The sequence below is a fragment of the Cavia porcellus genome, unplaced genomic scaffold (assembly GCF_034190915.1).
Source record: "Cavia porcellus strain 051 isolate PalLab524CR breed Dunkin Hartley unplaced genomic scaffold, mCavPor4.1 scaffold_9, whole genome shotgun sequence".
Lineage (NCBI taxonomy): Eukaryota > Metazoa > Chordata > Mammalia > Rodentia > Caviidae > Cavia > Cavia porcellus.
The window spans coordinates 23,763,129-23,790,185 of NW_026947492.1; the positions used below are offsets into that span (position 1 = coordinate 23,763,129).

The 27,057-nt window shown below is 40.5% G+C and overlaps 1 long non-coding RNA gene and 1 pseudogene across 1 annotated transcript; both read right to left on the reverse strand.

Moving 5' to 3' along the window:
• Positions 1-2,470: 2,470 nt before the first annotated feature.
• LOC134477545 (uncharacterized) lies at positions 2,471-26,186 on the reverse strand. The gene is made up of 3 exons (XR_010049563.1): positions 26,009-26,186; positions 6,911-6,966; positions 2,471-5,317 (listed from the first exon to the last, which is right to left on the reverse strand). It is a non-coding gene; the product is annotated as an uncharacterized LOC134477545 (long non-coding RNA).
• On the reverse strand, positions 14,445-16,243 carry LOC100714587 (pyruvate dehydrogenase (acetyl-transferring) kinase isozyme 1, mitochondrial-like; annotated as a pseudogene).
• Positions 26,187-27,057: the final 871 nt, after the last annotated feature.

The following is a 27,057-nucleotide window of genomic DNA, read 5'->3' on the forward strand; positions in this document are numbered from 1 at the left end:
ACGACCTGAAGCTAGAAGTATGCAGAATAGTTAGAGAAATGCTAAGTACCACCCAAGAAAAAACAGGCGGTGGAATGGAAGAACAGAAAAAAAGGGGAGAATTGTTTGATGGAGAAAACAGAGAAAGCATAGAATACGTGAAACAGGTTCAAAGGGACTACCAAGATACTAAGAAGTCTATAGAAGACTGGCATAACAGCTTGAAAGAAACTAAGGACAGACTATCTGAACTGGAGGGCAGACTTGTAATATGGGAGAATGAAATGAAAAACTTCTTAAAAATAACAAAGAAACAAACAGCAATAATACAAAGACAAGAAGATGATAAGAGGATCCATAACCTAAGGATTAAGAACATAAAAGAAGAAGTAGGGACACAAACAAGTGAACTACAAAAGCTACTCACAGAAATAATCCAGGAGAATTTTCCTAATTTAGCAAAAGGTAAAGATACTCAGATGTATGAGGCATACAGGACCCCAGCTACCTACAACCCAAACAGAGCAACACCCAGGCATATAATAATAAAAGTTCCAGAAATTCAATACAAGAACAGAATATTAAAAGCTGTAAGGGACAAGAAACAGACCACTTTCAAGGGAACACCCATCAGAATTACAGCAGATTTCTCGGCACAAACCATCAAATCACGAAGAGCGTGGGGGGAAATAATTCAAGCTTTGAAAGATAATAATCTCCAGCCAAGATTGAGATATCCTGCACAACTGTCCCTGGAAATTGATGGAAAAACAAGGTGCTTCCAGGATAAAGAGGAACTGGGGGAATTTGCAACCACCAATTCAACTCTACAGAGAGTATTGCAGGATATTCTAAAAAAAGAAAAATACAAAGAATCCAGAAATAATGGCAGAGAGGCCACAACGAATGGAGCAGAGAACAAAATGAAGAAGACAAACTGACAGCTACTGACAGAAAAAGAGCTCAACAGAAATGAGGCAGAGAAGATTGGATGATAGGAGAAAATGACATCTTAATAGGTAATACTGATTTAGTATCATCTTGTTTTGAAGTCTCATCTAGCTTTTGTCCTTCTGTCTCCAATGGTCTAAATAGGTTGTATCTTACTGGATTTTATTATGTATGATAGTATAAGCAAAAACCTTGTAAAGACAAGGAGATTATACAGAAACCATTATTCATTTTCTGTTAGTCGATTCTAAATACTCTGTAATGCTGTCATTCTCTTGAATGGTTTTACATTGTTTTGATATACTTAATGCTACAGTATACGAAGTTGTACTCAAGGATTTCAAAGAAAGAGACAATATGGTAACTACTTTTAGGTTAGGATTATCTGGTGGTGAAACACTATTCTGCTTAAATGGTTATGTTTTGATCTGCGCTGTTTCATTGTTATGCCCTCTTTTATCTCAATCTCCACTCCATTATTTACTTTTTTATCTTTATCCTTTTAATTAAAGGAAAAAAATAGCAGGATATATTATAGTAACCCACTTTGACTTTTCATTACCTTGATTTAAAGCCCTGTATTACTCTCACCATCTGGTTTTTAACTGATGTTCCCCTATTCTGTTTTGCTGGATAGTATCAGGTTCGAAAGTTTAGGCATCAGCTGTGAAGATAATGAGATTCATTATGACGCCCATTTTTGTTGACTTTTATCTACTTTTGAAGACCTACAATGTCTCCAATGTTTTGGTTTTGTCGGTTTTATTCTTTACTGTTTTGTTCAATTGTATTATAACTAACAATATAGGCAATTCTATTAGAGATAGCGGGAGGCATTATAGTAACCATTGTTGATCACCTTGTATTATGTTTTTACATTATCTATTATGTCCACCCTTTTGACTTGACCAATTCTGTTCTGTCACATTTGGTTTTACTCTCTTCCAAAAAAGTAATAAGAACAGTGGGAGCAATGAAACCCAAAATGTGTAATAGTCATGGTACAAAAGAGAGGAAAAGAAAGTGCTCCAAACTATATAACTGCATGTATATTTAAGTGTATAAGATAGAAAATGATATCACAGAGTTTTATTGGATCAATGAACAGAACTGTTTGCAGTATCATTGATGGAATGTCCACTTTACAAGCTTTAATTTTGTGACTTGAACAAGTATTTCTAAGATGACAATATGTAATCCATTAACTAGTGATTTCCTACTGTTCATTTTTTTCTGTAAATCTGTATAACTTGTACCCTTTCCCTGCTTTTTTTTCTTTTCTCCTTAAATAAAATTTAAAAAAAAAAAAAAAAAAGAATGGAGTCCGATCAATTTGCAGCAGTGTATTTCCTTATTTTTCTCTAAGGAAAACATGTGTACAGAAATGAACATAAATTTACAGCTTAATGAATTTCCATAAAATGAATATCCCTGCAGAAGCACCACCCAGACAAAGAGAGAGAGTGCTCCCAAAGCCTGAAGTCCTGCTCACACCCACCCAGTCTCCAACAACCCCAAGGTAATAACCGTGCTCCTGACATCCAAACCTGTGCGCTAGTTTTGCCTATTTTTCCAACTTTCTGTAATGGAATCATAGAAGATATACATTTTGCAACCAGATATTTCCAATCAACATTATGCCATTATGCTTGTGAAAGTCATTCTTCTTATAATTAATTACTGCATAGTATTTCATTCCCACATTTAATTCACCTGTTCTACTCTTGAGCATTTGGATCATTTCCAGTTTCGGGGCACCAATAATAGAAAGTGATGCAAATATTCCAGAACATCTTCTTTATTTTATTTTATTTTATTTTATTTTATTTTATTTTATTTTATTATATGTTATTTTATTTTATTTATAGAGCAAAGAACAGCATTTATTTCCCAGACACAGAGAGTTTAGAGAAAGCCCTGGTCAGGTATGGAGTCAAAGGGGCTGGCCTCCGGCCTGAGCGCGCTGCCCATGACTAGGGCACGGCGGGGAACTCGTTCTGCCCTGGAGAAACCCGTGCAGGTCCTTGGCCATCCCAGGTCCATCTGCTGTCCTGGCGAGGCAGGGACTGTAGTTGTCCCTGGGCACCTCTGCGGGGGGCGGGGGGCGCCTCGGTCCCCTCCAGATTGCAGGGCGCGCCCCGCTGCAGACAGCAGAGCCTGTGTCCGGGGCTGGAGCGAAGCGCACTGAGCCGCGTACCACTTTATGTTCAGCACTTCCTCTCGCTGCTGGGCCCGTATTGCAGAGCTGTCCTGCGCTCAGGACTCGTTAGCTCACATCTGCCTCGCCTAGAGAAGGAGGCAGGGAAGCAGCCCTGGCCTTCCCGCAGGAGCCACCCTCGCCGTGAACCCCAAACACTCCTGGGTCCCCAGCGCAGCCAGCCACACCCCACACCCTGGCCTGCCAGGCGACCCTCCTACCCGCGCAGCCCGCCCTCTCACAGAGCCAGGCTTTCTCCTGCAAGCGGCATTCTTCCCCGGGGCCCCTCGAGTGCCCCAGCCCCGGCGCACCATGGCTGCGCGCTCAGGCGAGGCTCCTTTGGAGGGGCCCAAAGCAGCAGCGCCAGAAGTCCCCGGCTACAGCATGAATCCCAGAACATCTTTTTTAGTAAACACATTCTGTTGCACATGTATACCTCCAAGTGGGATTATACTTCTTAGAAATACATTTCAGAGAAAACAGATCAAAATTTACCAGGACTTGGCCACTGTGAGACACGGATGCCGTGATTCTGGGGCGCCCAGGGGGCTGTTAGCTCTGAACTGTTGTAGTTTGGCATAACTGATGCCATCTTGTGCCCTGTGTTTGACTCATGCCCTGTATTTGACCCAGAAGAGTACTCAGGGTATGAGTTCCATGAGAAAAGCAGAATGAGCTGCACCCCCAAGAAAGAAAAATTAACCTGCTCAACAAAGAAGCAGGATACAGTCAACCAAAAGTAATGTAAGATTCAAGCTACAGTGTTTCCAACAGGATGTCTTGCTCTTCAGTTTTCTGTTTTAAAAGCTCTGTAACTTTCCAGTTCAGTGCCACTGGCTTGGACTCTGAAACAGGGGTCCAGGGGTGGTCACTGGGCTCAGCTAATAAAATTCCAAATTTATTAATTTGGCTGCTTGAATTCCTATATTGTTTACAAACCCACATCAGAAGAAGGGAACTCACTGGGACAACTGTCATGTTGGGGGACAGAGAGATAAGATACTTCTGTGATGATACCTGATAGGAAAGAGCTCAGAATTAATAGAATCACACAGACAAACAGGCTGTCTTCAGAGACAACTGTCTTTGGAGACTGTTTGAGATCATATAGCTAACTGTGATGGGAGAAAAGAGAAAGGAAAGAAGGGAGAAGGAAAAAATATATGTATACACACAAGATAGTTAAGATAGTTATACAGTTTGTTCATTGAAAAGTTTGTGCCAATATTGTTTGGATAATATTTCATGCCTGTATCTTATACTCTGAGCAACTATTATCAATGTAACAATATGCAATGTGTTAATTATTGTTACTCTCCTACTAGCCTGTTTTGAAACTGTTTTATTGTTATTTCCTCTTTAAAACAAAGAAAGATCATATAGTTATTCTCTATTTGTATATGCAGACCTTTTTGTCGGTGAGAGCCGGGGCTGGAGAGTGAGACAAAGGAGGTAGGGAGAGTGTGTTATGTGTATCTGGGGTCTAAAACAATCTACTTTGGGAGTTTTATTAATAAACTTGGATGAAAGTAAGGGAGCAGGTTCAGTCTATGACCTTCAAGTTAAAAGGACTTACCGGGCATGGTGGCACATACCTGTAATCCCAGCACTCAGGAGGCTCAGGCAGGAGGATCTCTGAGTTCAAGGCTAGCCTGAGCTACACAGTGAGTTCAAAGCCAGACTCAACATCACTAATCATCCTGGAGGTGTAACTCAACAGCACAATGTGATGATCATCTCATCCTGCTAAGAAGGCTATTGCAGCAGTGTGGGTGAGGATGGAGAAAGGAGGTGCCCTGCACTCCACTGTTGGGAATATAAATTGATGCCATCATTGTAGAAAACAACATAACAGTGTTCAGAAATGTAGAAATAAAACCACCAGAGGATCCAGCAATCCCGCTGCTGGTTTGCATCCACAGGAAAAGAAGGCCATATGTCAAAGAGACGCCTTCCTGTACGCTCACTACAGCCCTACCCACAGAAGAGTTGAGTCTTTAGGGGGAGGAGATGGGGCACACTAGTTTTCCAGGCTGCTCTTGAATCCGTAGGCTCCAGTGATCTTGCAGCCTCAGCCTCTCGGGTAACTGGACCATGGATGAGCATTGTGCTGCCCGACTTAGCACTCAAGTCCACTGACCAGATGGCTTTGGGAAATCATTTGACCTTGCTGTGCCTCAGTTTCCTAACCTGGGAACAGAGAAAAGAATGAAGCTCGTACTTTCTCAAAGTACTAGATAATCGAGATAAACGTAAATGTCGGTCCCTTGGTAATGTACTCAGCACATGGTAACTTCAAAACAGGACCCCTCAAAGAGCCGCTGGAGGAGGCAGACAGTAAAACGAAGCCAGAAAACCCATCTTAAACACTAAAATAAAAATTAAAATATCCCTGGGATAGTTCATCCACACATAGATAAACATCAAAGCTGGTATTATTCTTACAACCTACACTTAGGAGTGATGCAGTAAGACTTCTTTAATCTCAGATAAAGATAAATAAAATGTCAGTAGAAGACCATGTGTGTGTCCAAAAGACTTTAAGAATCGGTAGTAAGTTATACAGCATCAGTACATTCCTAAATCCTGTTTCTCAAGCCTTAGTTATTCCTTCTTATACTGTGTCAGTCACTTCCCCAACGCTGGGACAAAATCCAGTGCCACCATTTAAAGGGGGAGAAGTTGATTTTCCTTCACGGTACACAGAACACTCGGTTTAGGGCTGGGCGCACCATGGCAGGCACAGCCCAGCAGAGGGCGTAGTGGAGAAAGCCTTTCACTGCGACAGACCCATCGGCAACCAGGCGCTGCCTGCGACAACACAGTCAGCTGCAAACTGACCCACGGATGAATCAGCAGAACACGCCCCGGACGCACTCACCCTCCAAGCGCCACCTTCAAATACCTGAGACTTCCAGGCGCTACTTTAGCTATAAATTATAACATGCATATTAAGATATATGCTACGGTAGTGTCTGGTTGAAGCCTACCCTAGAAAAAAGAGCAATCCCAGTTTCCCCCTAAGGTTGCCTATTCTTATCAGTTTTCAGGTGGCTCACGGATGATCCCTATAACCTCTAAACCCTGCCAACCACCTTCTTTGCAAACGACTCCAAGATTCAGCTTTTCAGCTGGCCCTTCTCATGTGCGTGTGTGAATCACATTTATTATCCTTTACAAAACGTGGCTGTATAACAAGTGCACCTCACGGCTGCTTCCTCTGTTTGCTAAAACTGCTTTTCTTTCTGACATGAAACCGCACTGCCGGCCTCCACGGAGCTCCCCTGTGCTTTAGGCTGAATCCTCCCTTTCCCGTGCATCTCCTCTTGTAGCCACCACAACTGCTCCCAACTGAGCCACTACCCTCAGCCCAGCCCAGTCCGGAGTGGGGCTCCCAGGTTGCCGCTCGAGAACTGGCCCAGGTTTCATTCTTTCTTTCCTGCAACCACCAGAGGGAGCTTCCTACCTAGGTGAGCACCCAACATGGTAACATTCACTGTACCTCCCCCATCAGGTCACGACTGTCAAGGCAATCTCAAATGCAGGAAAAAATGATGCATTAAAAAAAGAAAACAATAAACATGAAAAACAACCAGGAATTTTGACACAGAGTATAAAATAAGTGAAAAAGCATTAAAATCACTATTATCATTGTCTCCTATATGTCTAAGAAGTCAGAGAAGAGACTGTGTGTTGATACAAATATGGGAAATTTTTAAAAATATAATAAAAGAAGAAAAGCATTAAAAATACTCAAATTGAACCAGGCAGTGTAGCACATACCTGTAATCCCAGCTACTTCGGACAGTGAGACAGGAGAATTGTAAGTTTGAGCCAGCCTGGGAAACAGAACAAACTCATTTACACAAATGAATAAGTAAACAAATAGCTAAATAAAAAGAGATTAAAACTACAATGTCTGACATGAAAGTAGACCAAATGGGATTAATAATAGTAGGTTAGACATTGACAAAGAAAAGACTAATGGACTTACAGATACAGCTACGCACGCCACCGAAACTGAAATACAGAGGAAAAATACTACATTCATGCACTGGGAGCCAACTTCAGTCTAATATGTGAAGAATTAAAAATGTTCCCAAATATAAAAATTATATAAATTTTCAGAGAGTCCACCAGAATTTCTTAATAATTGTATTCAAGGAAAGTAAGTCATTTTGTTGTCTGAGGTCCTTGTAAGTAAGTCTTTGTGCCAAATTCCTTATGATATCACTGACTCATTTGTTAATATTTTGAATACTATAGAACAACAGTATACAAAAGAGGGTTTCCTTCCAAAAATGCAAAAGTTATCCTACAATAAGAATGTGATCTACATAAATCACTGTCTACAAATTCAGAAGAAACCACATATTTTAGCATTATTCTAATGCAAAAACATTACCTAATTAATAATAGAAAAAAACTATTTACACAAAACAAAAACCGCTTATCAAAACAAAATTTTGTTTTCAACCACGAAGGAACAGAGACTGGATTCATTCTCCCTTCTTGCATCATTAAAAACTGAACAAGATCCAGGAAGCAAAAGCTTCCTGGCATTCCTGACAACAGGCAGTGAGGACGGTGATTCCTGAGAGAAAGAACACAGTGACATCGGGCACGGCAGGTGCCCCCATCTCATTGCCTGGAGATGTTCCCAGGATAAATGCAAAAGGAGAAACCAGAACAGAGTCAGTGGTCTCCCTGGCTAAGAAAGCAAAGTTCAGTCTCCGCAGGGCACAGTGATGGCAAAGTATCAAGAAGCAGCCGCTGCAGAGCGAGAGCTCCAGTGATCTGTGGAGAGGTCCTGAATGTGGCTGAGAGCATGTGCATGTGAGGAAGCCACTGAGAGCAGAGAAAGGATAACAGGGAATCAGTAGAACATCCCCAGAGCTCACAGAGGCAGGAGCAGTGTTCTCACCAGCCGCAGAGCAAGATCTCCTAACCCACCTTGTGTGTCTCTACCCAAACTACTCCTCAGACAAGGACACCCAGATGTATTGAATTAAGATCCTGCCTTTGTGCAGAATTACCTTGTCTTAAAGTAATTATTTGGCAATAAGCTTATTTCCAAATTAGCTTTCATTCTGAGGTGCTACAAATTAGAACTTCCACATACAAATGGTAGGAGACAAAATCCAGCCTATAATGTCCAGTACAAAATCGTTTCCAGCAAGATGGAGGAATGAGTGGTGAGCAGCAGAGAAAGAGCCTGATTGTGATTTGCTGTCCACACCTTGGAATATAGCAACATGAGGAAGAGAAGAGAAGGGAGGGCCCAAATCAAGAACTAAAGCCTATGGGGAAAGCAAAGAGAGAGAAACGTCAACAAAGTTGAAGGTGGCAGGTGGCACTGCTCTGAGCCCAGAAACTTCATGTGGGAGGGGTGACTCAAACCTGCAGCTATGCTGTGACTACTGGCCACCCCTGAGGCCTCACAGAAAAAAGCACAGGTGGAACAGAGCAGCAGCTACAATACATTGCCGTGGCTGGTGAGTCACCCAGGATCAGGTGTCCCGCAGCAGAAGGTATGTGGCGGGGTGCCATCTTGGAGAAGAGACATCGTGGAACTCAGAGCAACAGCCAGCTCCATCTAGTGGCTCCCAGCCAATTTCAGTACCACAAGAGGCACACAGACTGCTGCAGGCCCAGTGGGTCTGGTTCCGACCTCACAACCAGAAATGAGCCTGAACTTCAGTGGAAACAAAGGTGCCGGGTCACTGGGATTATCCACTTCCTCACTGTAAAGCATCTGCTAGGTTTCTGGAATTAATCAACACAGATCTGGACTCTGTCTGCCTGTGACAGCAGAGATACACATTGAAGTGAACATTTATTTTTCTTGTTTAGAGGTGACCCACATTTTCAGTTTATCGCCATACAGAAGACATTTTACAAAATAATAAGGTAGACTTCCACTTCAATATCTTTATGTAAAAACTTCACCACAGTTCAAGAAAGTGATCATTTGACTTCCGGGAGAACATGGCGGACAGATAACAGCAACTACCGGAGGCTCTCTGAAAGACTCGGCTCAGAAGCCAGGAATGGTGCGGACTAAGGAGACATAAGCAGGTGGAGATATGCTCTGCTGACTCAGGAACGAACTGGGCTGAGAGAAACCAACTTGGAATGCAGTCCTGGTGCTAAAACAGGAACAGAAAAGCCTCGGTGTGGAGCTGGACCCCGCGCCATTGTAAGCCGCGATTTGGGTTTCCCGCCGCGCGGCGGCTGGCTGCCTCTACAGTGGCTCGGCAAGGAGAGAGACCCGCAGAAGCTCTGAGAACGGCAATCTGCAAACGGCAGGGAGGCGTGCACTGACTTGTGGTGAGGTGAGTGAGAGAAACTGACACTCTACCACAGTTTGACTCCAGCAGAGGACTTTCTGGACCCGAGCAGTCCTGCGGGAGCAGGGCGCGGTGGCGACTCCAGCCACACATCCCCCTCTCGGGCGGGATTGGTGAAAAGTGCCTGGCCTGCGTGACGCTGCTGGCCGACCTGGTAGGCTGTCCCAAACCAGATCCCAGAGCCTGACGGTGGCCGGGAGGGGAGACGCGTAGGCTGCCTGGTCCGTAACTCCCTGGTGCGCAGCGGTGAGCGGGAACACCTAACTGGCGCAATTTGATCAGGCTGTGGCTGACTGGGAGAGAAGCTGGGCCTCTTATATAAGCTTGCATATATAAGGAACAGAGAAGAAGAGGCAGCATGGGAAGAGGCAGCAACAAGAAAGGCTCCTCGGCCCCCAATTCTGAGAAACAGGCAATAGCAGACACCACACCAATACACATAAGGCACCATATAGAGAGCCTCATAGACCAATTCAGGAATGAAGTTATCAACGACCTGAAGCTAGAAGTATGCAGAATAGTTAGAGAAATGCTAAGTACCACCCAAGAAAAAACAGGTGGTGGAATGGAAGAACAGAAAAAAAGGGGAGAATTGTTTGATGGAGAAAACAGAGAAAGCATAGAATATATGAAGCAGGTTCAAAGGGACTACCAAGATACTAAAAAGTCTATCGAAGACTGGCATAACAGCTTGAAAGAAACTAAGGACAGACTATCTGAACTGGAGGGCAGACTTGTAATATGGGAGAATGAAATGAAAAACTTCTTAAAAATAACAAAGAAACAAACAGCAATAATACAAAGACAAGAAGATGATAAGAGGATCCATAACTTAAGGATTAAGAACATAAAAGAAGAAGTAGGGACACAAACAAGTGAACTACAAAAGCTACTCACAGAAATAATCCAGGAGAATTTTCCTAATTTAGCAAAAGGTAAAGATACTCAGATGTATGAGGCATACAGGACCCCAGCTACCTACAACCCAAACAGAGCAACACCCAGGCATATAATAATAAAAATTCCAGAAATTCAATACAAGGACAGAATATTAAAAGCTGTCAGAGACAAGAAACAGACCACTTACAAGGGAACACCCATCAGAATTACAGCAGATTTCTCTGCACAAACCATCAAATCACGAAGAGCGTGGGGGGAAATAATTCAAGCTTTGAAAGATAATAATCTCCAGCCAAGATTGAGATATCCTGCACAACTGTCCCTGGAAATTGATGGAAAAACAAGGTGCTTCCAGGATAAAGAGGAACTGGGGGAATTTGCAACCACCAATTCAACTCTACAGAGAGTATTGCAGGATATTCTAAAAAAAGAAAAATACAAAGAATCCAGAAATAATGGCAGAGAGGCCACAACAAATGGAGCAGAGAACAAAATGAAGAAGACAAACTGACAGCTACTGACAGAAAAAGAGCTCAACAGAAATGAGGCAGAGAAGATTGGATGATAGGAAAAGCTATTTTGGAGAAAATGACATCTTAATAGGTAATACTGATTTAGTATCATCTTGTTTTGAAGTCTCATCTAGCTTTTGTCCTTCTGTCTCCAATGGTCTAAATAGGCTGTATCTTATTGGATTTTATTATATATGATAGTATAAGCGAAAACCTTTTAAAGACAAGGAGATTATACAGAAACCATTGTTCATTTTCTGTTAGTCGATTCTAAATATTCTGTAATGCTGTCATTCTCTTAAATGGTTTTACATTGTTTTGATATACTTAATGCTACAGTATACGAACAAACTCAAGGATTTCAAAGAAAGAGACAATATGGTAACTACTTTTAGGTTAGGATTATCTGGTGGTGAAACACTATTCTGCTTAAATGGTTATGTTTTGATCTGCGCTGTTTCGTTGTTATGCCCTCTTTTATCTCAATCTCCACTCCATTATTTACTTTTTTATCTTTATCCTTTTAATTAAAGGAAAAAAATAGCAGGATATATTATAGTAACCCACTTTGACTTTTCATTACCTTGATTTAAAGCCCTGTATTACTCTCACCATCTGGTTTTTAACTGATGTTCCCCTATTCTGTTTTGCTGGATAGTATCAGGTTCGAAAGTTTAGGCATCAGCTGTGAAGATAATGAGATTCATTATGATGCCCATTCTTGTTGACTTTTATCTACTTTTGAAGACCTACAATGTCTCCAATGTTTTGGTTTTGTCGGTTTTATTCTTTACTGTTTTGTTCAATTGTATTATAACTAACGATATAGGCAATTCTATTAGAGATAGCGGGAGGCATTATGGTAACCATTGTTGATCACCTTGTATTATGTTTTTACATTATCTATTATGTCCACCCTCTTGACTTGACCGATTCTGTTCTATTATGTCACATTTGGTTTTACTCTCTTCCAAAAAAGTAATAAGAACCGTGGGAGCAATGAAACCCAAAATGTGTAATAGTCATGGTACAAAAGAGAGGAAAAGAAAGTGCTCCAAATTATATAACTGCATGTATATTTAAGTGTATAAGATAGAAAATGATATCACAGAGTTTTATTGGATCAATGAACAGAACTGTTTGCAGTATCATTGATGGAATGTCCACTTTACAAGCTTTAATTTTGTGACTTGAACAATTATTTCTAAGATGACAATATGTAATCCATTAACTAGTGATTTCCTACTGTTCATTTTTTTTTCTGTAAATCTGTATAACTTGTACCCTTTCCTTGCTTTTTTTTTCTTTTCTCCTTAAATAAAATTTTAAAAAAAATAAAATAAAATAAAAATAAAAAAAAAAAAGAAAGTGATCATTTATAGGCATGGAGACATCAAAGGCCAGCCAGCTCTTCAAGTAGAGGGTGGACAATTTTTACTATCCCTTCCTAAAAATTGTTGGCATGTTCATTAACTTCCCAAGTTATAAAGTCAGCATCTACTTCTTGACCTTCATGTTTTTTTATCTGCCCTGCTTATCATTAAGGCTGGTCAACAGAAGAGTACATGCAAGAGTCTAAAACTGGGTAGCTCAGTGATTCAAAACCAACCAGGAACAAGCTCTCCCAGAATTCTTTTTGTCCATTACCATAAGAACAAAGTAAAAAGACGTTAACCTTAAAAAGCCAAAGGAAAACAAATTCACTTTTCCTTTGAAAACATTATTTCTTAGCTCTTAACTGTACAGAGAAAAACTAATTTTCTTGGGGTAGGAAAAACTGTTTCATAAGTAAAAACACCAAGTTTAGCTGTACAAATGTCTTATTTAGGAAAGCATATTTTAATTCAAAGGATTCTAAAATACTTCATTCCCTATAAGAAGAGTTTAAAGCTAAGAAAACTATAATGCACTGAACTAATATAAGTCAAGCATTAACACAGTTTACTGTTTCCCATAAAACCTCTGCGGGAGAACTGTAGTAAACAAGGGAAGACGTGAATCTTTTCAGCATTCAGTCAGATTAGATACAAAGCCCTGAGCCTCTTCAGGTTTCTGGGGCTCATGGTCCTCTTTTCTTACATGAGGGCCAGGACTAACCTCCCTTCCAAATCTACAGATTTACATACACTTTTTTCTGACAGCTATAAGAATTTCACTTGTGGTGTATGATTTGTCTGTAAAAAATAAAACAGTACCTATTTAGGAGGTACAGTGTGATCATTTGATACACATATAAAATGCGGAGTTTCACAGAATGTTCATAACACCTTAAATGATGAGGAGTGAAGTCCACAGCCTCCTGGACTTGCCTGTGGATGGTGATCGGCGGGGACAGTCTGGACTCTGGTTCCACTTCTGTGAGTCTCTAGATCACGCTGTACCAGTTGCTCTTTCAAGTTTTGCTTTAAAGACCAATAAAGCTATAATAATATCTCAACATATTTGTAATTACACATTACTATACAAATGCAAAAGGTTGTTGTAATAAACACAAGCTGAGTTTTCCCTAATAATGGAATTTGGGTATTTTATGTTCTTTCCTGACTCTTAAACTAAGAACAAACTGGCTGATTGGTACCAAACAATTTTCCTACACTATTTTGTTCTCTTGCTTCTAATAATGTGTCTAACTGCATCAAGTCTGAGAATCAGTTGTGTCTTAACAGTCAAGAAATCTGACCTTTAAATAAGTGGAAACCAAAATCTAAAGATCTCTATTACTTCACAGTAATTCACATTAAAAGAGAAGTTCTAATTAGGCAAAAGTCAGGCTCACCTTGGAAATGTTTTAAAAATTGAAACCCCTGGGCTACAGTCCTGGAGGTTTAGATTATCTCTACAGTGGGACCCAGAAAACTCTGTTTTTGAAGGCTCCCTCAGGTAATCTCAACAACTGATTAATTGGGTTCTGAGAATGTGATGCTTTGCCCTAAATTTAGTGTCTTTAATTTTAATACCTGCAAGTCATTCTTGCACTAATCACAGCCACACTTGGAACACAGGAAGCCTGTCATCAGTAGCTATTTCAATCAAATTGTAAAATGATTGGTTGAATTCAGAGCTAAGGCAATCTACGTAGATGCTGAAATGAGGCTGGTCCTGCACCTACAGCTGCGTTATGCTTGATGCGTAGTTGGTAACTGATAACCAAGAAGAGTATTTTATCAGCACTAAATAAAAGATGGTAGAACTCCAAACAAGACAAGGACAGCTAACCAGCTAGTTAGCATTATTTAGAGAATGTTTCTAGTAGACATAGGTGAAACATACATATTTTTTAAAAAGTACCCACTTCTTATATAAACTCAAACACGTCCATGATTCTGAAGTCTACCATAAAGAACAAAATTGACCAAACTACAATTGTCTAAAAAAATACGTTAGATTAACTGTGAAAATAGACATGTAAAATAGGTGTACCCTTATCCTTTAGGAAGGTTAAGAGGCACACATATAATTCAGTTTCCGATAATTCTACCCAAAGAGAATTGTGAAAGTGACACATGAAGTATTGGTATAGTATAGTTCTGAACAGTATCTCTTCCAAATTTAACATCAGAGCCGCACTTGGATTTTCCAGGTGTCCCAAGTGCATTGGGCACTGCAGAATGTCATCACGTCCTTTGGCTCTCTGCTGGGGACACACCAGCCAGCAGCCTCACTGTTGGCACTGTAATGCTTCCAGGCAACTTTGTTACATATACCCTGAGAGTCTCTCAATTGCTTCTGTTAACAGAGCCTCTATGGAAATAATAGCATCCATGTGGTACTCCTCCAAGAAATACAGCTTCAGGTCCCTTTGGAAGTACTGTGCATACAGACGCCATTCGGGCAACCTATAACCAAAACTAGCCAGGGGTGTACTCGGGAAGTCTCCACACATGGCCATGGCGCAGTTGAATGTGCGTAGTTGAAGAGTCTGTTAACTCTTCCTCAAAGGGCTGCCACCTCCCGGTCTCTCTTCTTCACGTCAAATCCTCGTTACCCAATGTTGAATGAACTTGAACAGGGAGGTCAACACCTTTGTCTGCTTGGCGTTCCATAGTTGCTCTCATGTGCTCTTGAAAAGTTCAAACACCATGAGACAGAGATGGAAAGGCATATCATCCGTTTGTCCTGGTTGTCCTGGTGATTTTGCATCAGTTCAAGTTCTAGTTCAGGAGAGTTAGTGTGATACAGATCACACAGACGCCTAGCATTCCCATAGCCATCTTTAACAGCTCCGGCTACATCATACTTTGGATTTATGCTGCCACTGTGTTTTTGATGAGATGCACTTCCTTTTCCCCCAGACTGTGAAGAGTGCTGAGTGAGTAACATTCTAGTTGCAATACAACCCATATAGAATCAACTCAAAAAGCACTGAACATTCTGTATGGTGACAGGAGCCACCCCAAAGCTCTCTTTGTTCTCAGTCACATCCTGGGCCATGATGGGAATGGCATCATTGTGTCACAGTCTCTGCAAAGCCATAAACAGCTGCAGCACCTTTATCCTGAAAATCAAGAAGCTCTTGAAGACTCGGATTCACCCACTTGTACCAATTGAAAGGCATCCCGAGTAGACCATCTAGAAGGAGACTCATTTCTCTCATATTTGCAAATCTAATAGGCCACTCTTGCCCAAGAAACACAAAGGAGGCCTTTTCACAAGCGTTCACTGATCCAAAGTCCAGGAACTGCTTCCTGGAGAGCAGTGATTGTGAGGAGTATGCGTTGAAGTCCACCTAGTCCGAAGGAGTGGTCCAATGCTGGCGCAGGGCCCGAGTCTGAGTTTCTTGTTTGGTTTGGTTTGATTTGGTTTTCTCTTCATTATGTGTTCTTGTTTTCATGAGTGAATACAGGCTCTACTTTTTGTTGTTGTTGTTATTGTTGTTCTGTCCTTGTTTTTATTTCTTATTTTTCTCATTCCCTCCAAGTTTCCCAAAGTTTGTGAAATCCCCCTTTTCCTCCAGCTGTGCTTCTGATATCTTCCTCTTCTTATATTTCTCTATTTTTCCCATAACCTCTTTTAAATCTTCTCTCCTGAGAATATAACTGCCATTTTGAGGGCTTATTTGCTATATAAAATTTTCTGGCTCATTTTGGATTTTGTTATATAATTGTGTCTTACTTATCTCTCTGTGACAAAATATCTAATACTCAAAATTAAGGAAGGAAGGGTTTCTTTTGCTCACATTTTTAGAGGTTTCAGTTCATAATCGTCTGGCTCCAAGGCAGGGTGGCATGGGGAGGGGCAACAGCTCATGGCAGCAGAAGACAGCAAAAACAACAAAAGCAGAAGGGAGAAAGCAAGCTTCTTTTTCTCCCTTATATTGTGTGCAGACTACTCACCCTGGTGGGTGTAGCTCCCATATCCCTAGTCCCAGCCCTAGACAACAAACCAATCACAAACTCTAGATCCAGTTACCACTGAAAAGCCCAGCCCCCAGGACCTCATGAGGCTTTAGGAGAACATCCAGACACAAACCATAATGAACCACGAAACTACCTCTTACAATTAAACAAAATAAATTAGTAAGTACCTCAGTTTGTGATTTTCTGGGCTGCATTTGATACTATTGTTATTGTTACCACTTTAGCCAAAGTGGTGCAACTTCTCTAGTTGGTCTTCCTGGTACACCAAGACTGAGATTAGCAAGTCATAAAAAATACTACAAGTCACTGCCAAAAATCCAGATGCTGAGCCTATTAGGCATCAAATTTTCATCCCCAATAAACTGAAGAAGTAGGATCCTATAACAAACTCAAAACCTAAAAGCAAACTATACCTGAAAGATACTTCTGAGCAGTTATCATTTCCTAAGGGTTCTAAATACTACACTAAATCTACTCATTATGGGCAATTTATAAGCATCAACCTAGCAATGAAGCTTAAAAAAATTGAAAATGACAAGACACTTAAAAAAGAGGCAACCCAAGTTTGCCAAAGGCAAATCCAAGGGGCAACAAGGTAAAGCAATCCAAAAGACAGCCACCTGGACTCTCTGAAGTAACAACAGCAGAAGTAACAAAACAAATGAATGAGGCCCTAGAAAATATCAAATCAGAAATAATTTCTCAGATAACTACAAAGATAGAGACTGTAACAAAAGACATAATGACTCTAGAACAGATATGGATAAAAACAAAGCAGGGCAGAGTGATAGAAATCATGAATGCCTAGAATATGAAAAAAATGGAATCTAAAAAACAGATTCACACAGATATTCAGAAGATCAAAAATTCTGTTGAAAGCATACATGGTAGAATGAGCCAATGTGAGGACAGAATCTCAGATACAGAAGACAGGATTGTAGCTAGTGATCATGAAAAGAAAGATTTCTTAAAAATAGTAAGAACCAATATCAATATCAATTCAGCAGCTGCTAGCTGCTAGATTATGCAAAAAAGAGTCACATAAGATCAGAGTTAATGAAAACACAAGCAATAGGGTAAATAACACACAAAACCGTGATGTTCACATACATCACGGCAGAAAATTTCTCTGGCAGGAAAAAGATTTGACATGCAGATCAGTGAGTCATACAGAAATCTGTCTTGGTTACTTTTGTCTCATTACTGAGACAAAATACCTAACATCCAAAATTAAGGAAGGAAAAGCATTTACCTCACAGTTTGTGGAGGTTTCAGTCCATAATCAGCTGTCTCCAAAACAGGGTGGCATGGCACAGGACCAACAATTCAAGTTTGCAGAAGACAGAAAAGCAGCAAGAGCAAAAGGATGGAGCAAGCCTCTTTTCCTCACTTATACTGTAAACAGACTACCACCCACTAGGGGGAATGCAGCAATCACATCCTGCCTCCTGTTGTCCAGGCTCAGGATGTTCACCTAGTGAGGATCCTGACCCCCGGCTGAGTTGCTTAGTTAAACTTACAAATATATCAGCCATTGATACAATGTATCATCCATTGTAAACGCCAATCAACCATGATCGAACAAAATTTATGACAAAGCATATAATAGTCAAGATTCCAGAAATTCAACATAAGAATAAAATATTAAAATCTGTTAAACCTAGTAAGCATGAGATCCTGAGTTCAATTCCCACCACAAAAAAACAGAAAGAAAATAAACAAATCCCCTGTAAAGGAAAGCCCATCCGAATCACAGCTGTCTTCTCAACACAAACCCTCAAGGAGAGCTTGGAGCAAAGTTTTTCAAGCCCTAAAACAAAACAACCTCCAACCCAGATTGAGTATCCTACAAAATTATGTTTCAAAATTGATGAAGAAATGAGATACTTCCATGACAAAGAACACCTGAAGAAATTCATGAACAATAAACTAGCACTTCAAATGTTCTGAAGGACAGTCTGGAAATGAAACACAGACTACAATTCCATTGTCCACCGTCACCACTCTTATTGAATAGAGTTCTGGAAACATTAGGAAGAGCAATTAGACAAGAGAAAAAAATAAAAGAAAAAGGATAGGAAAGAAAGAAGCTGAATTATCATTATTCACAGATGACATGATACTCTACATATAAAATCCCAAAAACCCCACCCAAAGACCTTTAGATCTAATAACCAGTTTCAATATCATGACTAGATACAAAGCCCAACACTCAAAAATCAATAGCCTTCTTGTACATGAATAACAAACTCACTGCGAGAGAGAATTAGAGAAACTCCTTTCATAATAGCATCCCCCAAAAATGAAATACCAATGAATCAATCTAACAAAGGAAGTAAAAAGACTTCCACACTGAAAACTTCAGTACTCTGAAAAAGATTGAAGCTGATAACAGAAATATATTCCTTGATCTTCAGGAAGAAAAATTAATATAGTGAAAATGGCCATACTGCCAAAACTGTTATAAAGAGTTAATGCAATGCTGATCAAAATTCCAACAGCATATCTCACAGAATTAGAGAAAGCAATCAAAATTCATTTGGAACCAGAAGAGACCTAAAATATCAAAGGCAATTCTGGACAACAAAGGTAAGTCAAAGGACATCACAATCCCTGAATTGAAATTATACTACAAAGCTACTGTGATCAAAACAGCATGGTGGACTGGGAATTTAGCTCAGCGGCATAAGTGCCTGCCTTGCAAGTGTGCAGTTCTGAATTCAATCCCTGGCACTGATAAAAAAGAAAAAGACAAAAAAAAAAAAAAAAGCATGTTACTGGCAAAAAAAATACCCAAGGATCTATGAAACAGTTTAAAAGATTAGAAATAACTCCAAATATTTAGCTAATTTGTCTGACAAAAGTATCAAACACTCACTGAAAAAATAGCCTCTTTAATACATGGTGCTGGGAAAAACTGGCTTTACACATGCCAAAGATTAAAATTAGACTCATTTTTCATCATACGCTGAACTAACTTTGAAATGGATCAAAGATCTAAATTTTAAACAGAAACATTAAATCTGCTAGAAGAGAGAATAATTAGAATTCTTGAAGACATTGGTGTAGGCAAAGACTTTAAGAACAAATCTCTAATTGCACTAACACAAAGAATCAACACCTGTGATCTCATCCTTTTAAAAAGCTTCTGCACTGCCGGGAGAACATGGCGGACAAATAACAGCAGCCACAGAGGCTCTCTGAGATTACCAGCTTAGAATTCAGGCATGGTGCCATGTGAGGAGTCCTACGCGAGGGGAGATGTACCTTGCCGGCCCAGGAACAAAGTAAGCTGAGAGAAACAAACTGGAAATGCAATCCTGATGCTATAACATGAACAGATAAAATCTCAGTGTGGAAGCTGGATCCCGCGCCATTGAAAGCCATGATTTAAATTTCCTGCTGCCGATACTGCGTCCCAATCCGCACGGCAGGGAGAGAAGCATGTGAAAGCTTTGAGAGCAGGAATCGGCCCAAATGGCATTGAGAGCGGGACTGGCAGGGAGCCCTGCATCGAACTGCAGTGAGTGAGAAAAATGGGGACCCTTTCATAGACTAGGAGGCTCCAACAGAGGACATTCTGGGAACGGGCAGACTAGTCAGAACACAGCCCTGCAGTGACTTTAGTCGCATATTCCCCTCTCAAGCGGGAGTGGTGGGGAGCGCTTGACCTGGTGACACCACAGACTAAGATCTTGTAGGCTAGCCCAAATCAGGTCCCTGTGCCTGGCAGTGCACCCTAGCAGTGAAGCATTCAGTAGGTTGACCTGGAGGGGTGGGCCCAGCAGAGGCTGCCCAGGTCTGTGTCTTCCTAGTACACTGCAGTGGGTGGGAACACCTAGCCTGTGGATTCAAACAAACTGCAACAGACAAAGAGAGGAAAAAAAACTGATTCTCCTACATACGCTTGTATGGAAGGAACAAAAAGTATGGGGAAAGGGAGCAACAAGAAAGGGTCCTCAGTCCCCAATCCTGAGAACACTGATCCAGGAAAGGTAAAAGCAAAAGAGAATGAAGACAGAAAACATGCAGTATCAGACACGGCACCTATAGACATAAAACGGTATCTCTGGAGCCTCATAGACGAGTTCAAAAATGAAGTATTTAATGAAATAAAGCAAGAAATAAGTAGAATAGTTAGAGAAATGCTAAGCACCACCCAAGAAAAAACGGATGGTGGAATGGAAGAACAGAAAAAAAGGGGAGAATTGTTTGACGGAGAAAATACAGAAAACATAGAATACGTGAAGCAGATTCAAAGAGATTACCAGGAAACTAAAAATTCTATTGAAAACTGGCATAACAGCTTGAAAGAAACTAAGGATAGATTATCAGAACTGGAGGACAGATTTGTAAGGTGGGAGCATGAAATGAAAAACTTCTTAAAAATAACAAGAAAACAAACAGCAATAATACAAAGACTAGAAGATGACAAGAGGATCTATAACTTAAGAATTAAGAACATAAAAGAAGAAGTAGGGACTCAAACAAATGAACTACAAAAGCTATTCACAGAAATAATCCAGCAGAATTTCCCTAATTTAGCAAAAGGTAAAGATACTCAGATGTATGAGGCGTACAGGACCCCAGCCACCTACAACCCAAACAGAGCTACACCCAGGCATATAATAATCAAAATTCCAGAAATCCAATATAAGAACAGAATACTAAAAGCCATCAGAGACAAGAAACAGATCACATACAAGGGAACACCCATCAGAATTACAGCAGACTTCTCAGCACAAACCATCAAATCACAAAGAGTGTGGGGGGAAATAATTCAAGCTTTGAAAGATAATAACCTCCAGCCAAGGTTGATATATCCTGCACAACTGTCCCTAGAAATTGATGGAAAAACAAGGTGCTTCCAGGATAAAGAGGAACTAGGGGAATTTGCAACCACCAATTCAACTCTACAGAGAATGCTGCAGGATATTCTAAAAATGAAAAATACCAAGATTCCAGAAACAGTGGCAGAGCGGCCACAATGAATGGAGCAGAAAGCGAAATGAAGAGGACAAACTGACAACTAATGACAGAAAAAGAGCTCAACAGAAATGAGGCAGAGAAGGTTGGATGGTAGGAACAGACATTTTGGAGAAAACAAGACATCATAACAGGTAGTGCTGATTTAATATCCTCTTGTTTTGAAGTCCCATCAAGCTTTTGTTCTTCTCCCTCTATCAGATTTAACGTGTTGTATCTTATTGGATTTTATTATATGTGATAATATAAACAAAAACTTTTATAGACAAGGAGTTTTTAGAGAAACCATTGTTCATTTTCTGTTAGTTGATTCTAAATACCCTGTAATACTGTCATTCTCTTGAATGGTTTTACATTGTCTTGATATGTTTGATGCTACAGTATACGAAGTTATACCCAAAGATTTTAAGGGAAGAGACACTATGGTAACTACTATTATGTCGAGATTATCTTGTGGTGAAACACTATTTTGCTTAAATGGCTATGTTTTGACCTGTGCTGTTTTGTTGTTATGCCCTCTTTTTTATCTCAATCTCCTTTTTATTATCTACTTTTTCATTTTTATCCTTTTAATTAAGGGTAGCAGGATATATTATAGTAACCCACTTTGATTTCTTATTAACTTAATTTGAAACTCTGCCTTGCTCTCACCATCTTGTTTTGACCAATTTTCCTCTATTCTGTTATGCTAGATAGTACCAAGTTTGAAAGTCTAGGCAACAATTATGAAGACAATAAGATCCATTGTGACGCCCATTCTGGTTGACTATTATCTTCTTTTGAAGTCCTCTAATGTCTCCAATGTTTTGGTTTTATTGGTCTTTAGTGTTTTGTTCAATTTTATTATAATGTGATATAGGCAATTCTTTTTAAGATAACAAGAGGTATTATGGTAACCATTGTTGATCGCCTTGTGTTTTGCTTTTACATTATGCATTATGTCCATCCTTTTGATTTGACTGAAGCTGTCCTGGTATGTCACATTTGGTTTTACTTTCTTAAAAAAAAAAAGTAATAAGAACTGTGGGAGTAATAAAACCCAAAATGTGTAATTGTCATTGTACAAAAGAAAGGAAAAGAAAGTTCTCTAAAAGATATAACTGCATATATATTTAAGTATATGAGATAGATAACCATATTACTGAGTTTTGTTGGATCATTGAACAAAACTGTTTGCAGTCTCACTGTTTGAAAGTCCCCTCTTATATGCTTTAATTTTGTAACTTCAACAACTATTTCTAAGATGACAATATGTAACTAACTAGTGATTTCTTACTGTTTATTTTTTCTGAAATTCTGTATAACTTGTACCCTTTTTCTGTTTTTTTTTCTCCTTAAATCAAATAAAAAAAAAAAAAGCTTCTTCACTGAAAGAGAAACCACTAATAGAGTGAAGAGGCAACCCACAGTGTTAGAAGAAAAATTTTCTAGATGTTTGTCAAACAAAGGGCTATTACCTAGAATACAAAATCAAAAACATCAGACCCCCCACCATACACCACATATAAAGACCCAGTCCAAAAATGGGCATCTGAAATAAAAAGACACCTCTCAGATGAAGTGGCAAATAAATACATCCAAAAACGTTCAACACCATTGGTCATTTGAGAGATGCAAATTAAAACAACACTGAGATTCCATCTCACCCCAGAAAGAATGGCTATGATCAATAAATCAACCAATAACAAATGCTGGAGAGGCTGTGGGGAAAAGGTGACTCCGATCTTCTGTTGAGGGGACTACAGCCTGTGCCACTGCTGTGGAAATCAGCGTGGAGAGTCCCAAAAAACTAGGGTTATTAGAGGTTTTCTTTTACGTTTGAATATTGCATTGCATACTGTTTTCATATATGAGGTTCATTGTAACTCAAGATTTTCATCAAAAGGATCAAAGACTGCTTTTTCCTCTGGTGTAAGAAACTGTAAGTGTAAAAAAGGACCAAAATTGTTAGCAGATACTGTGAAATACGAAGAAAATCTTCAAAAGAGAAAGGGAACTAGGGAGAAGGGAAGGGTAAAGGAAGGAAGGGGAAAGAACAAATGATGAGAAAAGGGGGGAAAAGTGAAAGTAAAGATTTTGTAAACAAATAGAGGAATAACAGTCAAAGGGAGAGAATTGGGGAAAAAAGAATTTGTACCATGTCAGGTACAAATTCCCTATGATGAGTGTGATCATGCTCTATACCTAAAATGTGCCAATAAGTTTAATCCATAAAAGAAAATAAAATTCATGAATGAAAATAAAGTATTTTGCAAGCATATAAGAAGGAGACTTTCCATCACCAAATCATCAACTAAAAATTGTTAAAGGAAGTCCTTCAGGCAGAAGAAAAATAACGTCACACAGGTATCTGGATCGAAAAGAAACCAAGACCACAAAAAATAGTAAATACTGAATACACATGAAAGACTCATCTTATCTTGAAATTTTACTTAAAGAACAACTGTGCTTCTGGTTATCTGGTCCAGCAGGTGAGAAACTTGGAAGTTGCCACTGTCAAGTAAAAAGTGAAAAAAAAAAAAAAACTGAAAAATATTCTTAAGATCCATAAGAGAAAGGAGACTGCCTCAGGTTGAAGAGCCAGACAAGGGAGTACAGAGAATAACAATTTTCCTGAGCAGACGCTCGCCATCAGAACGCTCCACTGGGCCTCAGCAGGAAATAATAAATTTATGAGGTTCCCTGTGGAGAAGTTAGGGGGACAAAAGTTCAAGGGGAACTTACAAATGTACTAATGAAAGAAGCCAGTCTAAAGAGGCTGCGTACTGTGAAATTCCAAATATATGACATTCTGCAAAGGCAAGAAAACTATGGAGCTAGGGAGAGACCTTTAGGTGCCAAGGACAATCAGGAGGTAGAGCTGAACACCAGAGCTTATGGGAGTTTGAAGACAGTGAAGCTGCCCCATAGGACACTACCATAGTGACCGCATACTTCACATCTGCTCAAACCCACAGAATACAAACTTTCAAGAGCCCGCCCTGGTATACACTATGGGCTCTGACTCATACAACGTGTCAATGTAGGTTCATCAATTACAGTATCCCACTGTGCTGAGCAGTGTGAAGGGAAACTCTAGGGAGGGTATGCAGGAAATCTCTGTATCTTTTGCTCAGTTTTGCTACAAACTTCTCTAAAACACAGAATCTCTTTTAAAAACAGAAGAAGGATAACTAATTGACTATAAAGCAAAAACAGCAATGCGTTTTAGAGTTTACAGCATCTACAAAAGTACAATGCATGACAATGCAGAAAGACCAGGAGGGAGAGGAAAGGATATTATTCTAAGGCTCTTGCACTGCAAAGAAAGTGCTATAATAGTCTTTCAATGTACATTGTGACAATAAATGTGTGTATTGTAAACTATAGAAGACTTACTAAAAAATAAAAATAAAAAATAACAATGATAGTGTCAAAAGCACACAATGGTAAGTGTACTTGTTAGGAAATTTAAAGAGATGAATGAATTCTTCTATCACCTTTATATTTCCATGTCACTTGAAAAAATAGAGCCCAACCTGATAAAGTGCCACCAGTAACAGTTATTCCTACGAGGGCTCAAATGATTAAAAAAAAAAAAAACAAGTGGGCAACCCAGGCAAACCAGCCCATGCCAGCCCGCAGTCCCTGCTATGCGGGAAGCTGAAGCAGAAGGATTCCTTAAGCCCAGGAGTTCGGGGCCAGATGGAGCAACGTGGCAAAACTCTGTCTTTTTAAGTAAATGGATAAAGGTAGTTTTGTAGCCAGGGGTTGTGAGAACAATTAGAATCAGGACACGGAATTTATAATATCATTTTATGATGGTCATCCAGAGTTAACACAAGAAAGTACAGGAAATCTGTCCACAACACTAAAGACTCAGAATATTCAGCCAAGGGCCTGGATCCCACAGCAATGTCCTACATGAGTCCAGATGAAAACTTATGACAATGCCTCCCACGAGTCCATCTGGAGGCCTAGAGCCCACGAGAAGGACTCACGCCAGTCTCTTTTACAGATCTGTACTGGGAAGGCCGAAAGGTCAGTGGTGGAAGCCAGAAAGTCTATGCCAGCGGGGTGAAGGAGCCGTGCTGGTGGGTTGAGGGTTTTACACTGGAGCTGAGAAGTCACACTCACAACCAAGAGCAGGGCTGTTCTGAAAAGCACCACAGCCATCCTCAGCGACACAGAGCCCCAAGCTCCTCCGAGGAAAAGAACAGTCGAGTGCATGCCAGAAAGCCAGCATAATAAGTTCCTCCCAGAGATCAAACAGCACACATCTTCCCCTCCAGAGCCAGGAAGTGATGCTTGGTGTAAGGACCAGAGCTACCCCAAAGTGAACCACAGCCACTGTCACCACAAGGTCCCAAGCTCCTCGGATGACAATGGTTGAACTCACACTGGGGAAGCTAGTCATGATGAGCTCCTCCAGGAAAACCAACGGCTCAAACAGCAACACTTAGAGAAACCCACAATACCTAGCTTCTCCTTCTCCACATCTCTATTTATGCTGGCAACTTTCCTCAGGTGGAACATCTATGCTCAGCACCATGCTGATTCACATCAGCTGGTATTAATTTAACCACCAGTTTTTAATCCATAACAGGAAGGCAAACCCCGAGTCACAGACTTACCCAAGAGAAAATGGGAAGCAGGGAAAAGAAAAAAATTACCAAGTAACAAAAGGAATGAATAGAAAACAAATACCAACATGGTAGATTCAAGCAGCCTGAAATTGATTATAAATGTACTAAAACTCGACTATAAGCTATGGACAAGAAGCCCATTTTTGCTCACTGTGATGGCTTGTGTTGAGCTGAAAGCCTCTTGCAGGTGGCAACACTGGGTGTGACACTGGCTCAGTCCACTGATGAGGGTGTAATTTGATGTGATGTTGGAAGGTCAGGCCTGGTGAGAAGAGATGAGCCACTGAGGGTGTGCCTGGAGTACACATCCTCCCTCCCTTCCCTGCCTGCTTCCTGCTTCCTGCTTCCTGCTTCCTGCTTCCTGCTTCCTGCTTCCTGCTCCCTGCTTCAGGCTCTCATGCTATGAGCTCTCCTTCCTCAGCCAGAACCCTCTGCCACGCCACCCAGCCTTGGAGCCAGTCAACTATCCACTAAAACCTGTACAAACTGTAGCCAAAATAAACTTTCCTCTTTTATCATATCTCAGCGACCAAAAGGTAACTAAGACACATTTAATTGCACTGTGATTTTTGTGGCTACATAAAACAATATTTGTTCCACTGTGTTACTTTTGTTTGCTGCTGTTGTCTTATTAATGGAAAGTAAGAAAGACCTCGGGATGTCTTTTTCTAAACTCAGGACATTAAACCAAGCTGAAGGGAAAAAAGAGTTTTCACAAAATCACTACAGGAAAGAGGAGTCTTTGTTAGCGTGCCTTATGGCAAAGGATGAACCACTTGTACAATTACATTTCCCTTTTAATACATCATGTGGAAGGCTTTAATTAAGAAGGGATTCCTTCTGAGAGCAGTTGGTCCTGGGCAAGCCATGCACTAAATGATGTAGCTCAGGGCCAACGGGCAGTTGGGGTGGCACACGTCCTCACAGCCAGTACTGATTCCTGGACATTTATCAGGGATAACGCACTCTTCCCCGGTCTCCCATGGGTGCGCTCATGATCCGGAGTAACATCCCCAGGAGCAGCCTAGGAAACAGATTCTGTGACAATCTCCTACAGGCCACTGGTGCAGTTCCCCTCCCAGATGACCACGTGGGAGCTGCTGCTGGCCACCACGAAAGTGATGACAGTCAATCATTTCCCTGGAGTGCAGGACCCGCCCACAGCTGTCATGCTGGCCACACAGGTTGAACATGTGAACA